The sequence below is a fragment of the Sciurus carolinensis genome, chromosome 7 (genome assembly GCF_902686445.1).
Source record: "Sciurus carolinensis chromosome 7, mSciCar1.2, whole genome shotgun sequence".
Classification (NCBI taxonomy): domain Eukaryota; kingdom Metazoa; phylum Chordata; class Mammalia; order Rodentia; family Sciuridae; genus Sciurus; species Sciurus carolinensis.
This window is the reverse complement of record NC_062219.1, coordinates 110,749,505-110,765,162: the sequence shown is the minus strand read 5'-3', so window position 1 is coordinate 110,765,162 and position 15,658 is coordinate 110,749,505. Positions and strand designations below refer to the sequence as shown.

Here is a 15,658-nt window from a genome sequence, read left to right as displayed (position 1 = left end):
CTAAATAAAATGGAGAAATAAAACTTACAAAATGTATTTAAGTGCTTGAGAAAAAAAACTGAAGCAATTATAAATTCCATCCCAAAGTAGACAATTTCTGATAATTTGTTCTGCATAAATCCTATTTGCTTAAACTTAATATTCTTTATTCAAATGAAATAGTATGGAAGAAAAAGCTTCTTACTCAAGTAAGATAAACAATTACTTGAATGATAAACATTTCAGTACCTTAATATAACAAAAATATTCATAATTTTTTTTTTTTTTTTTTTTTTTTTGCGGTGCTGGGGATCAAACCCAGGGCCTTGTGCATGCAAGGCAAGCACTCTACCCACTGAGCTATCTCCCCAGCCCTCATTAAAATATTTTAATAGAATTCAGTGGTTTTCAAAATGTGTTCCAGGTAAACACTCAGATTATTACTGATTCTTCAGGGATCTCCCAGTGGCCCCTGAACACACCAAGATTTCTTCCAGACACCAGAAAAGTGATTTTTCTATTCTATATATGGAGATTCCAAGGAAGAATTCATTTAAAGAAAGTATTCTACTACCATAAAATATAAAATTAGAAAACTAGAGTATAATCTAATTTCTACTTGAACTAAAGTCTAAAATAAAAATAAAGTCAACAGATCAGAAGCATTGTGACATTGTATAACCATGTAAATAACTCAATCTAAAATGTTATTTTCCCCATAAAATTAAGCAAATGCATGAGAAAACTAGATTCCAATCCTAATATTTATCACTTTAATTAATGAATGTAGCATTAAAAAAAGAATTAGTAACAAAATTAAAATAGCATTTAAAAAGTCATGAAAGTAGTTGTAAAAGTTCAACTACTACAGTTGAGTTCAAAAATATTTCATATAAAGTTCATGTAAACTTTGTAATATTGAAATGTTCTTTAAAATAAAGATTCTAAATTTTTTTTAAAAAATTAGAACATATGATAAAACAGCACCTAGAACTCTGAGTGTAGTCAATCTAAGAGGGCAAGTTCTGGAGTTGTTACCAGACAAAAGACTCCATCAGGAGGCAAGGCAATGGTAGACCTTCTTATAAATGAACTAACCAACCTGAAGATGGCAGCCTAAACGGTCATCTTGCCCAGGAGGTTTATTTAGGGTCAGTTTAAACAGGAGACAGGGAAATACAGATTAAAGGGCACCTTTTCACAGGTGGGTGGTTGTGGAACAAATGACTTACACATCTGAAGATGCTTTTAGTTCTGCAAATCTCAAGAAAACAGCTCATTCTTTCCTCAGGCTAGTCTTGTCACTGATTAGGTTGCCCAAGTGCAGTTCCTGAGGCATTATATAATGGACAGGCTAGAGTGGATAGCTGCCCTTGAGGACCTCTTGCTGATCAATAAATTCCAAGTAATGAAAGAAAACATTTCACCTAAAGGGTCAGTGAGGTTAAACAGGATGTATGGAGGAAATCTAGTCTCAATATTGGGCTTCAAAGGCTCATTGCCTAAGTTTGATCCCCAGCTCTGCTACCCTGCCACAAGTTTAGACAAGTTACTTAACTTCTCTCAACAGGACAAAGATCTAAGAAAAGCAGCACACTGGCTAGGTAACTAGGTCTAGAGTATACCCAAATCCCTCTGGCCTCATCTGAGGGCCCAAACAAAAACCACTAGGCACAGAATGAAGGGCCAAAGAATAAGAAGAAAAATGTTCCACTCAAATTGAGCCTAAAATCCAAAATTCCATAACACATAAAGAACCTAATGCTAAGAAAGACCATCATTTTTTAAGCCTAAATTTGTTCTAATTTTTCATAAGGACTTTTTAAAAGAATTACCTTTTTATACAAATGATAAAGAAAAAAAAAGAAACATTACCTGTTGAAACCTGGGTTTAAAAAAAAAAAAAAAAAAGATATCACCAGTTCAGAACTGTGGAAAAATAGGTAGGAAACCAAGGACTTCCACAAACAGTCCAAAAGAAATGGGACAACATGCTAAAAAAAAGAAAAGCCCAAGGACCTCAGAAAATGTTCCCCTCTTGTTCCAACACAAAGCTGACAGTGATATCTTGAAGAAAACATTAAACTCAACATTATGTATTAACCCCAGTTTCCAAAACAGTTATGATTTGAGTTGACTCATATCACATTTGATATACATGCTATTCTGTAGGATTATCCTATGGCCAAAAACTTCACTAAAACATTGCTGGAGCAATCTGCCCCTTTTTCATTTTAAAATCAAGTCACCCTGCTTCAACACTCTCTGAAGAGGAGATATTTCATTAAGTAAATTTAAAGTAAATTCATACTAAAACCACAGCTTTGGGCTGGGGTGGGGCTAAATGGTAGAGTGCTTGCCTAGGAAGTATGCAAGGAAGCCCTGGTGTTGGATCCCCAGCACTGCAAAACACAAGTTTTCTTTAGTTGTCTTCCTATTGCGAAGGTTTCACATCAAGGGTAGATAGGTAAGAGGTAAAGGATCCAGTCCTAGTTATAATAACCATGATTATTCTTTCACAGTCAAGTTACTTAATTTTTAAATCAAACAGGTGCATAACATTTTTCCTGACATGAGCTGATAGCTCATTAGACTTTTTAAAATAATTATTTCCCATACCCATATTTTGTTTGATGATTTAGATAATTAACTTCTTTAGACATTAACTTCTTTACACATCAAAGTCCTATCATTTCAATGCTTTATTTCCTTTCTTCCCGACATTAAAAAAAAGTCTGTTAAAAGCAGAAGCACTCAAGTCAATTTTCTCTAATAAATACAGTTAACATGGAACTGAAAACCTACTGTAATCTTCTCAATGGGTTAATGTCCTGCAGTTGTTTCAGCTTTCAATTGAAATGCAGCTGTATGCCATATTTTACAAAATGAATTCAGATGTGCAGATTGGGACCTAGATTATTTCAACATGCCACAGCTTAAACATGAACCCAGGAAGAAGTTCCTTTCTGATTAATACTGTGTAAACCTGATCACTAAACTAATAGCCAATACTATGTCACACCTGTAAAATCCTAGTTCAGAGGGAAAAAAATATCATTTTTTTAATTTACAGCAATGGAATTTAAGGATATACTTCTTTCCACAGAAAATACTGCTACCTCCCCCTGAAAAATTTTTACTTGTAGTAATTACTTTGTGATTACTTATAGTAATCACAAAAAAATGAATCAAGCAAAATGCAAGGAACATGACACTAGGTTTCCATTTTAGAGATATTTTTGGTGATTAAGTGACTAAAGAAGAAATACCATAAGAAACATCTTTAAGCTTAGAAGACATCAAAGAGTTGAGAATCTCATTATTACTAGTTTCTGCACCCTCAAAGCAAAACCAAAATCTAGACTGAAATCTAGCAATCAACCCATTAATTAATTTATCAGATAATAAAAAATGAAATTTTCAACATTTCTTCAGTTACATCACTGCTGACAAAAACTAATTCAAACCTATACACTGATTCTGTATACCTATAAAGCCTCCATTCTAATCATTCAATCTGAAAATCTTATGTAATAAAATTTTAAAAAACGTCCACAATTAGAACATTTCATAAAACCCCAAAGACAGGAAACAATTATGGTTACACCAACACTATTATACACTGCACATCGATTTTGTTGTTTTAAAAAGACTCAAGTTACATCATAATCTAAATTTCAACTAATGTGAAAAATATAACCAAATGGTCAATCACTGAGAATGAAAATTTTTAAAATGTACAAAGTATCACAAAACTTCTATGTCTAGTATTCAGGATAACACAATGGTGATTCCTATGTATTAATATATGCACCATTGTAAGAGGACTTTGGAAGTTTTTTTAAAACCTGGGTTTTAAATGTGTCTAAAATCAGTTCCATTTGCCCTCCCCAGGCTAAATCAAATATTCGGTGTCTTCCAAACCATGCCATGTTCTTTTGAAACCTTACCCCTACAGTTGTTCTGCTCATGACATCTTCTGAAATAACACCTCTCTACATATAGAAATCTTGGTGGTCCAGAAGAGACTGACATAAGCTCAACATCTCTAAGAAGTCTTCTCAGATACACAAATATAATGAACTCTCCTTTCTCTAATATTTAATTATTTCCGTTTACTAATCATATTGGTTTAATATTATTTTAGTTTAATATTAAATTTTCACCCCATACTGAATCCCTCTTCTACTGACAGAAGATGGCATCTCCTAATTCAGAGACATAAAAAGCCTCATTTAGAAACTCCCGCCCTCTCCTTATCCAAGGCACTATATCCTCCTCCCTCCCTTTCTCCTCTTAGAATAAAAGCACATGCACCCTTTCTTTAAAGCCAACATCATCTGTGCTTTGGATTATAATTCATAACTACTTATTGGGCACCTACTATAGACCTAAAACTATTCCATGAGCTAAGGATATAGCAGGGACTAAAACAAAGAGAAAAACATTCTAATGCAGTGAACAAGCATATAAACAAACACAATTTGAGGAAGTGGCAAATGCTATAAAAATAAATTAAACAAGTAGGAGGTGAAATTTAATATAAGATCTAAATGAGGCAATGCTCAAGAAACTCCAGGCAAAAAGAACAGCAAACTACCAAGATTTGGGGTCAATGAGTAAAGTGAAGTAAGCAAAGGGGATATGCAGTTGAAAATAAGATCTGAGAATTACAAAAAGGTTACATCTTGGAAATTCTTGTAGGCCACAAAAGGTTAGATTATACTTGAGTGTAATGTGAAGCTATTGGAGAATTGTGAAAATCAAAGTTACTTGAAATGTTTTAGATTTTAAACAGATAAGTCCAGCTGCTGTGAGAATATTCTATAAAAAGCAAAGGTATAATCAAGGAGAAAAGTCAGAAAGTTACTAAACTTGTACAGACAAGAGATGATAGGGACTTTAATTAACAAATGGAGATGGTTAATACATGATCAGATTTTTAGAATACAGAACTTGGAAAGCAGAGCTAACCTGGTAATGGATTAGACATGGGAAATAAGAGAAGAGCAATCATGGATGATTCTGAGGCTTGGGACCCTAACAAGTAATTAAGTGGTGGTGCCATTTACCAAAAATTGGAAAGGAAAAAATCAGGAGTTCAGTTCAGGCATGTTAAGTTTGAGGTAACTACTCAACATTCAAATAGATATGAAATCCTATAAAGCTTTGCAAGATTAATGGTTTAATATTAGTAAACAAAAATTGTTCCTACTTTAAAATGATCCAGATCAGTTGTTTTTATAACTTAAATTTCCAAATTTGTTTTTAGTGTTTGTTTTATGTTCCTGGCTTCTGAATATGAAAAGTTACTGTCTATATTGGACCCACATATAGAGGCATACTCTATGATCATCATTTTTCATGATAATTTAATTAACCTGATTTTAATATGCATTTTAATTTCTACAGTTTTTAAAGGTATCATGCTTTCTATGTATTCAATTTATCTTAAAGATCTATCTTAAATGATAAAAAAAAACTTTGCAAGAGATGTTATGATACAGAAAATTGAAGTCATGGTGACACAGCTTTTGCTAAGAAGGATTAATCAATAAAAAACCTTGTATAAGGATCAACTAATCTCTCAAACTCAGTTTCACCATCTGTCAGAAATACTTTGTCTCACAGAGATGTCATGAAGAAAAGAGTGGACACATAATGGGGACTCAAAAAAGAAATTTAATTGAAAATAGTATCAAACATTTGTAAACTATTCAAAGCCTCCCCTTTCTCTCTAGAAGAAACAGAGTATTTACAAATCCTAGCTACATAAGCAGTATTTTTTAACTTTGACACAGTAGACCTGTGACAGACTGCTCAGAGACACACAAGTTTTATCAGACTCTTCTTTAGTCTCATAATAACCTGTTTCTATTTCATATGCTTTCATATTCAGTACTCTTAGAGAAAATCTGAGTTTAAAAATTTATTCTTTGCAAAAGTTATCCTAAAGTGCACTGCAAATGTGCCAACCATATCATCCTAAGATATACCTCATACAAACCTTGACAAATGACACAACATTTTTACAATACTAAAACAGTTGTTTTTACAAATTGAGTGACTTTATAGGTTAACTTTTCAAATGTGTAGGAAATTTGGGAATCAATTATCCTCCTAATAGAGATTAAGTATATTTCACAAATATGTTTAAAAAAAAGGCTTCTTAAACATCAAGATTCTCTTATTTGAATATTAAACAATTCAAAAAATCTGATGTAGTTAAAAACATAATTTATGTGACTAAAAAGAAAAAGGGAGTTTTAGCGTAGGTATGTAAAAAATAGAAGAATTTGGAGTTATATAAAAGGTCATTTATATATATTAGCTCTCATTTTTTTTCACAATCACTTACAAGGTATTTTCCCTCTAACACTGAGGAAACTAAAAACAAAGATACCACCCAAAGGTCACAAAAAAACTTAAATATCAGTCTTTGTGGGTTGGGGATGTAGCTCAGTGGTAGAGCAACTGCCTAACACACACAGAGGCCGTTGAGTTCCATCTCCAATAGCTCAACAATAAAATTAGGCTCTGATCACAAATAACTGATAACCTAAAATATTCCATCCATGTAGACAGTATTTTAATTCACCAATCTCTCTCATTTTAGTACCTAGGTTTTTTTTTCTTTTTAAAAGTTGCCTATCTCAATTTTTTTTTCCTTACACTAAAATAATCTGGAATTACTAAAGGTGTTGTGCACAGCAGTCAGGGACCTACAGTGTTATTAAATTATCTTAGAGACTGGTGATTTTAAATGTAAAGTTCAGAAACTCTGTTTAAAAGAAAATCCTAGGCAGAAAATAAATTTAACAGACAAAAATATAACTATGCTAACTGGTGGGAACTGGACTAAAGACATATGAACAAGTTTCAGACTAGTTTGAAAATCACTAATTTCACCCAAATCCCTCATTTTTCAGGTGAGAAAACTGCAATCCAGAGGCATTTTTTTCCCCTCTCTTTTTTAGTTACACATGATAGTAGAATGTACTTTGGCAGAACATAAATACATAAAGTATAACTTATTCTATTAGGTTCCCACTCTTATGGCTGTACATAATGTGGAGTTACCCTCGTTGTGTATACAAATAAAGGTTAGGAAAGTTATGACCAGTTAATTCTATTGTCCCTCCTATTCCCCTCCTTCCTCCCCTCCTTCCATTACCCCCTGTTCAGTCTAATCTATTTCTATTATGCCCCTCCCCAACCTCCCTGTTTGAGGTTAGCATGCACAAATCAGAGAGCACATCCAGCCCTCGGTTTGGGGAGATCAGCTTAATTTCACTTAGCATGATAGTCTCTAGTTCTATCCATTTAAGAGCAAATGCCATAATTTCTTCTTTATCGCTGAGTAATATTTCATTGTGTATATATACCACAGGTTCTTTAACCATTCATCTGTTGAAGGACACCCAGGTTGTTTCCATAGTTTGGCTACTGTGAGTTGAGCTGCTATAAACACGAATGTGGCTGCATCACTGTAGTATGCTATTTTTAAGTCCTTTGGGTATGTATAGACCAAGGAGTGGGATAACTGGGTCAAATGGTACTTCCATTCCAAGTCTTCTAACGAATTTCCATACTGCTTTCCATAGTGGTTGCAACAATTTACAGTCCCACCAACAATGTTTGAGAGTATTTTTCTCCTCCATCCTCAACAACATTTATTGTTACTTGTATTTTTTATAACTGCCATTCTGACTGGAGTTTCCTGAACAAGGACACACCACTATTTAGCAATACAAGCCAGGACTAAAATAAGGTCCCTGACTTGCAGTCCAGAATTCTTTCTACCATACAACAAGAAACACAAAAATAAAAAGTTTATCATAATTCACAAAACCTCCACAATTTGTCATGGTAAACTCTGTTGTGAAATATCTGCCTAAAAGAACTACAGTAGAGCAGTAAAGAGCTGAGCTATAGAGTTCAAACACAGGCTCTGTTACCATCTGACACTGGGCAAATCAAGTCACCTCTCTACCTCAGTTCCCTCATCTCTAAAAAGGCTATTTAAAACATTTACCTCTCATAGGTAACATAACATAATGTGCACAAAGCACTTAAGGCAAGGCATGGTACATATAAAGCACTCAGTTCATGTGAACAATGATGATGATGAATCCAAGCAAAAAGTACAGCCTCTGTGAAAACATTTCACAAAGAACTGTCATAAAGTATGTTGTATATTCTCAAATAATTTAAGATTAGGAAAAGTCTTTTAAAGACTAAGACATATGAATAAAGTAAAACATACAGGATTCAGTCAGAAAACAGCTATAGCATTTAAATAGCAAAAGCACAAGATATTTTAAATAATTTACATTTGCTTATACTTCAGCTTATGCAAATTCACACAACTTATTTCAATTTACTGTCTTATGAATTCAATGAATACAGCATTTTTTCAATAATGACCACATACCATATGCCAAATAACATGATTATTCATGTTCATTATCTTTATTTAACATTCAGTAACTATCAGCCAAGTACTATCAGGGGCAACGACACCTGACAAAACACCTGCAAAAACAACTTTCATTCCAGAAAGAAAGAGTATAATTGGTATCATTAGATAAAAATTACATGTCTGGATAAATCAATACAGAGACAGAATTTTCACCAAACTATGGAACACATCAAGTGCCCAAGAAAAAACTGGTTCTCTCTTAGCAGTAGTAGTGGAGTTGCTTAGTGTAGAGAATATACTGTAACCAACTCAATAAAACACCACTACAGGGTTGGGGTTGTAGCTCAGTGGTGGAGCATTTGCCTTGCATGTGTGCACTAGGTTCAATCCTCAGCTCCACATAAAAATAAATAAAAGGTATCATGTCCATTGACAACTAAAATAATTTTTTTTTTAAAAAAAAAAGCACCACTACAGAGATCCAACAGTAATGTTTGAAAAAAAAATGTTTGCAGTAATGGTGCCATTTTATATACTATTTATGCTGTTACACAAAATATATAATTTATGCAGATTCAGTAAGGCTTTATGAGAGGTACTAGGTAGACAAGATGAAATAAACATAAAAATGTAAAATAAGACAACAATTTACAAAAGTCTTTTTTTTTTTTTTTGGTATCAGGGCTTGAACCCAGAGGCACTTAACTACTGTGCCACATCCCCAGCTCTTTTTATATTTTATTCAGAGACAGGGTCTCGCTAAATTGCTTAGGGCCTCCCTAAGTTGCTGAGGCTGGCTTTGAACTTGGGATCTTCCTGCCTCAGCTTCCTGAGTCACTGGGATTACTGGCATCACAGTGCTCGGCAAAATATAAGTCTTCCTGGATGCTCACCAATCTTTTGAGGAGGTGAAATGGAAAAAAGTACTAATTTAATTTTACTGAAGAGGAAATTGAAACTCAGAAAAGTGAAATACCTTAACTAAAATGGCAAAGAGAATATGGTAGAAAGGACAACAGCTAATTTTTTTTTAATTCATTTTGTGTTCTTTCCCTCAATCCAGAGTGCATCTCAGAATTTTAATCTCTTCAAGATCAAACTTAAGACTATAAGTGCTAATATTTATGAAATTGCATCTAATATGTCACATGGGTTAGTCACCTCATTTAACTCTTAAGAATCAAAAAGTGGGTGCTACTACTATCTTCATTTTATAAATAAGGAAACTGAGGCCTCTCAGAAAGATTAAATAACTTGCCCCAAATCACATCATTAAGTAGCAGAATGAGGACTCAAACCAAGTGTGCCTGACTCTCAATAAAATACTTTATCCTCTACAGTACAAATTTAATTAATACAATAATGCATTGGTTGAATTATTTCTTAGTATTTATGTAAACAACTCTAAGCAAAGTCTTTAACATTCTAACGCACAGCAAGCAGATTTCTGATTTCACTATTCAACTTCACCATAAAATAAAACAGATGTTATTTCAACAATCTTCTGTTTTGACTGAGAGGAACTTTCTTAGTAGTCCCCTGCAACAAAAGATCACCCCACCCCAAGAATCAAAAATCAAACTACTTAAGATTTCTATCCAAAGCAAAATCTTAAAATTACCAGTGCCTTAAATGGACAAGTGACTTGCTGGCCTTATTCAAAATATCTCATCTATTATTTAAGCACAAAAGCAGTAACTGTCCTGTTTTGAAGCAAGTATATTCCTGAGATGGCAATATGGTTAATTTCTCTAAAATTATAAATTATGGATTTCAACAAGCCTGAAAGTATGGTGACTATTATTATACAGTCCCAATTGAGACATTTTTGATAATGGAAAAGGTTCTATTAATAATTATACCTGAACAAACTTTAAAACATGACTGTCATAGAAAAATTAAGGTATAGGAACACCCTACATAAGAACCCATTTTGATAAGTATGTTATGAACTAGTCTCTGCACATGACTTAATTCATGAGCTTTAAGTTACTGTTTTCAGATCTACCAACTTTCTTAGTCTTGAGACCAAGGGCACCATTGTATAGGTATCAGGCCAGAGTTAAGGTTGCTATCTATAAAGTTTTGTTTTTTTTTTTTTTTGATTCTTTTATTTTCAGTGGTAGAGTGCGTGCTTAGCATCTGGAAGTCCTGGGTTCAAATTCCAGTGCCACCAAAAAAAATAAAAAATGTTTGTACCAATGCACGAATGATAATGGAACTTTTTCCATTATCAAACTACTATAACCTATCAAACTGCTTTATTATACAAAAGGCTAAAAAGACCCAAAAAAAAAAAAAAGTCTAGTTAGCATTGTTAGGCCTCTCCAACTAAACCGGGCAGTAGTTTTGCAAGCTAGGAGTCAAAAGAATACTTTGCTTTAATTGTCAAGGACAGATATATACTAACAGACCCATGATTTAACTACAGTATTTGAATTAAAGGCATTATTTTAATATACTTCTGATGATCCTTAAGACAATAAATGTCCCAAGACCTGGCTTTTCTGATTTAAAACTCAACCAAAACAAAAACTGGAAGGGTTGACAAAATTTTACACCTTCACTATCTCAAGCAGTAGCCACTAGCCCTATATAGCTATTTCAATTGGAATTAAGTTATTAAAAAAAATTAAAAATTAAGTTCCTCAGTGGCACTTTCCACACTTCAAGTAAGGGCTCCAGTGTCAACTTATGCCTAGTGGGATCGCAAAGATTAAATAACATTACATAATATTTCCGTTCAGGCAGAAAGTTCTCTTGCACAGTGTACCTCTAGACTAATCACACTTTGCTTGAATATCCCTAGACAAGAAACTTGCAATAGTACAATGAAATGCATTCTGTTTTTGCAGAGTTTTATCAAATAATTATTTGATTATTCCTCACAGTGGGTCAAATTCAACCTCTTTGGAACATTCCAGAAATTCCACCAGTTCCTTCTTCAAATACATCTTTGCAGAGGTCTGCTCTTCACAAACACTAAGATCCCAGGTCTTCTCCCAGATGAATATATACTCGCTTCTTTAGAATGACATAAAGTTTCTATTACCCTCATGATATGCTAATTTATTCACCTGTACAATAACAGCACTGTATCCAGGATATGTTAGGTATACTATCCTCACAACTTCACTCATTTGTCTGAACAAGTGTCCTGATACTTATTTGAGAAAATAAGAATCACATTCATTCTTAAGACATGGAGATCAAAAAATCACAGCTGCCATATTAGGCAGTGCCCTGCACTGTTCTAGCAGCCTCACAATTTTAAACTAGACTATTACAATCCCCATTTTACAGACCCCTACCTACACTGAGGCAAAGACAAGCTAAATAATGTCCCGGGTAGTCACAGATGTGGGCTCACCCACTTAGAAGAGTAGATCTTTTCCTATGTGGACGCTACACTTGGGAGTAACGCTCTCCCTCCACTTGGGCCATAACGCAACCACTTCCTTCAGAGACCCGCTACCCCAGCACTCCCCAGAGGACCCGCGCAAGGCGCCTCCCAGTATAGAGCCCAGCAACGCTCAGGCTCGCCGGCCCCGCTCCGCCAGCCCCACGCCCACCGGCCAACGGGGAGGAGTCAGGAGTCAACCCCACAACAGCAGGGAACCCAGGCGCCGCGCTGGGCCGGGCGCCGCGCACAGCCGCCCGCTTGGCAGCCCTCGGGCAGACACGCCAATTGCTCGCCGACGGCCGGGGCCGGGGCGTGGTCGGCGAGGGAGCCCGAGACGCTAGGTTCCGAGTGCGGCGCCCCTCCCGTCCCCTGACCTCTCCCCCGCTCCCCACCGTCCCCCACACCCCCTACAACCTCTGCTTTAAGGACACTTGTAGGCACGGCTGCGCGTCCCGCGTGGAGAATGTAGGGGTAGAGATGGCGCGGTTTCTGTTGCTGAGGCCCGGGATACGATTGGAAAGGGGCGGAGTGGGGGACAGAGAATGTAGAAAGGGAAAAGGTGACTCGGCTGTGTGGCGGGAACGGGGTGGGGGGGTGGCAAGATGGCGTGAGCTCGACTCTGCGGGGCGGGAGGTGGGCGAGACTGCGTTGGTAGCGGTACTGACGCCCCCACTCCTGGCGGCGCGGGCGCATGCGCACTGGGCCTGGTGGCGGGCGGCCTCCTTCCAGATCAAGCTACTTCCGCCACGCTCCGGGGGGCGGGGCGCCGTGCGCGGCCTGAGGATCCCAACGTGGGCAGCGCCGAGCCACACTGCGAGCCTGTGATCCGAACTCCTGGTTTGGAACTGAGCTGGGAAGCAAAAGGTGTGCGCCGTCGGAACTTGAAGCCCTTATGTGTGGGCCAGGGAGAGCCAGTGTTTCTGAAGGATTCGGTGACCTACATAAAGTTTGTTTTCCACTCTAGAACCCAAAGGGGCCAATACATTGCTCCCTTCAGGATTGGGGGATCGGGGAGCCTATCTGTATTGTACTTTTAGAATGGTGAAAGGAAACAGAGTTCCAAAAGATTCCACAATACGGAGTGTGGACCTGAAACACCACCTCCTGAGGCCACCATTGGAGTGGCTGAGACATGATCTGCAATTATTTATCCCCATCCCATTTTACTATGTTGGGCATTTTAAAGACCGGGTCTTTGTATGAATGAGCCATGTTTATTTTTCCTGAGGATTTTGAACCTGTTAAAATCTGCCATCACCAGTATTAAGCTGTCTGTATCCTCTTAGTTAGGGGACAGGTGTGAATATTGTGAACATGAGGTTAAGAGAATAGTTTTATGAAATGGGCATGCTGTGCTGACCCCCACATCGTACGTCTTGGTAGCAAGAATCAGGGTTTGTAGAAGAGGTCTTATTGCCTCAGTTTCTTGGAAGGCCCAACTCTTTAACATTCTCTCCCAATTTATCGTTAGAGATGTAAGTTTTTAAATAGTACAATCATAAGACAATGATTCCAGTTGTTTTCACTCTTCGAAACATTTAATTCTTATTTACATTTTTTAACATTTTCAACTACTTAGGAAAGAAAACATTATCCATGCTCACATCCATTCCTACCGTGTCAAATATTATGAAATATTTAATAGAAATTCAACTGTTAACCTTTACCAGTTCTTTGCAAGCATTACTGCTTCATTTACTTTCTTGCCTATGAATACATATATTTCAGAATATTCTGAAATAATCCCTTTCTCCTATTTGCTTAGGGTGTTTAAAATAGCAATTTATTTGGTTATTTCCTATAGGAATTGTAGTTGAATTGTCCAATTTTGCATTTGGTTCCCTTAATTTACTCAAGCACTTTGATATTTGCCAAATACTTAAACTTAGGAAAAATAAATAAATATTTACAGGTTGCGAAAGCTCAGAAAAATATATAAATCCGGAACCAATTCATGCTAGGTGAAGTGTGCAGTACAAAGGAAAGTAACAGAATTGTCATAACTTCTTTAAAAAAAAGACTGGTTTATATACAATAGTTGAAAGGATGTTTAGTACATTGCCAAGAAAATAGTCAAAAGAAAATTTATATTGAAAGAATTATAACTCCTAGCAAATCATCAAGTAAATTATGTTCAATTAATATTGTTGTATGTAGTAACTGGTGCATGGGAGTCCATCAGCTATGGAAATCAGATTTGACTTCTCTTATCAGACTAAAATGCATATCTTATACTGAAGCTACTGATTTTTTTTTGACTCTTCACATGCTGATATTTATTCTTCCAAAACAAAAACAGTCAAATTGGAATTGAAGGAAACTGTTAAAAATCTTAAAGCCCATTTGCCAAAACTCGGGGCAGATACACACTGCAGGTGTGGCCTGCTGCTCCCACCCTGGTGGGGGAAGGCAAGTTCATTGTGCCCTCTCCCTACATGTTGCTTTGCTGGGCACAGTGATGGAGCAGAAGGCCACTGGCCCTTTGTTTATAGGTGTTATTATTTTATAAATCGGAAACTAGGCAACTGCTTATTATAAGAAAAGAGTTTTCAGTTTCATAAAGAAGGCAAATATGCAAGAATCAATAGCTTTCTCTATTTCTTTTTTAAAGTACGAAAAATATCTCATTTCCAACAAAATTGTCAAAAACTTACTAATAGATTTGCAAGAAAGATATAGAACCTACATTAGAATCATAAAATCTATTTGAAAGAAATAACCAAAACACTAACATATAAAGAAACATGCCAGTTTCCTAGTGGAAAAACTTAACCTTATAAAATTGGTTTCCAAATCAATGTGTGAACATACTGCAGTCTAGTCTGAGTACCAGTGGCTGATGTTTTTCTTAAAGTTGAGCTTGGAAGCAATAACCTATAGAAGGGAAAAAGTTCTGAGAGTAGCCAGTTCATTTCTGAAAAAGAATGCTAATGAGGAAGGACTGATCTTGGATAGACTAACCCTTTAGTGACCACAGATGGGGACAGTGGCCTCATTCCCAGGACAGGCCTACAGTGCATGGAAATAGTAGCAAACTGCAAAATGACTCACTGCTGTACAATCAAGTGAAATCAAAAGAATATTCCTCCTTATTCTCAGGGAACCACACACCCACACCCACCCACCCACACACACACACACACGGTTGTGAGGGTCTGGGGATATCCAAGGGGGAATCAGTGGTGGGCTAGCCTAAGCTCACCTGCCAGTAGGCTGCTCTGTCACATTCCTGGGTTCCTTGAAAAAAATTGCCAGAGGCAATGGGGGACCATGGACGGATCCCGCACCTCCACACTTGGGAAAGGCCCCTACTAAGGGCTTTCCTGAGGTCTGAGCATCCACCCATCAGTGGACAGCAAGAACTAATGGCTCGGGACTTGCTGTCTCCATACAAGTGAACAGATTGGGTCTGTGTCTGGACTGTGGGTGCAAATTTTATCTGTTCCATTGCCAAGGAAGTGAAGTCACTTCCTTGGAGTCCCCTTACCTGAAGTACTTCCTCACAAAATATGAGCCATCTAGAAGACTGTCTGCTCCCCTGTCCCTGTGACACATGAGCAAGTGGATATAGTATACCAACACATCAGTTTTCAGTAAAGGCCTGAGTAGAGCAAGCTTCCCAGGTGTGGGAGACAGAGATGGGTTCAGACCCATCCCCTCCTTTCGGCTATGTGTGTGACACTGGATAAGTCATTGCACCTTGCAGGGTCTCCCTACTTTCCCAAAAATTTGCAGGGATCATTCTAGCATCTGCCTTTGAAGTTGTCATCAAGTGTACGGGTCTATACAGACCTGTATTACCTGTGAAACTTCTAAAGCTAGAGTCACAGACTGGTATTTCACAAACATACAGG

The 15,658-nt window shown here is 36.7% G+C and overlaps 1 protein-coding gene across 7 annotated transcripts in view; it reads right to left on the bottom strand.

Moving 5' to 3' along the window:
* Nucleotides 1–12,431, bottom strand: part of Supt3h (SPT3 homolog, SAGA and STAGA complex component) — a 487,114-nt gene extending 474,683 nt beyond the window's left edge. For 6 of the 7 annotated variants that reach the window (XM_047559654.1, XM_047559657.1, XM_047559656.1 and 3 more), the window contains exon 1: nucleotides 12,219–12,431. The gene's annotated coding sequence lies outside the window, so the exon portion shown is untranslated. Of the gene's footprint in view, nucleotides 1–11,771; nucleotides 11,883–12,218 lie in introns of those variants that run through there. The other variant, XM_047559655.1, reaches the window with a different exon arrangement.
* Nucleotides 12,432–15,658: the final 3,227 nt, after the last annotated feature.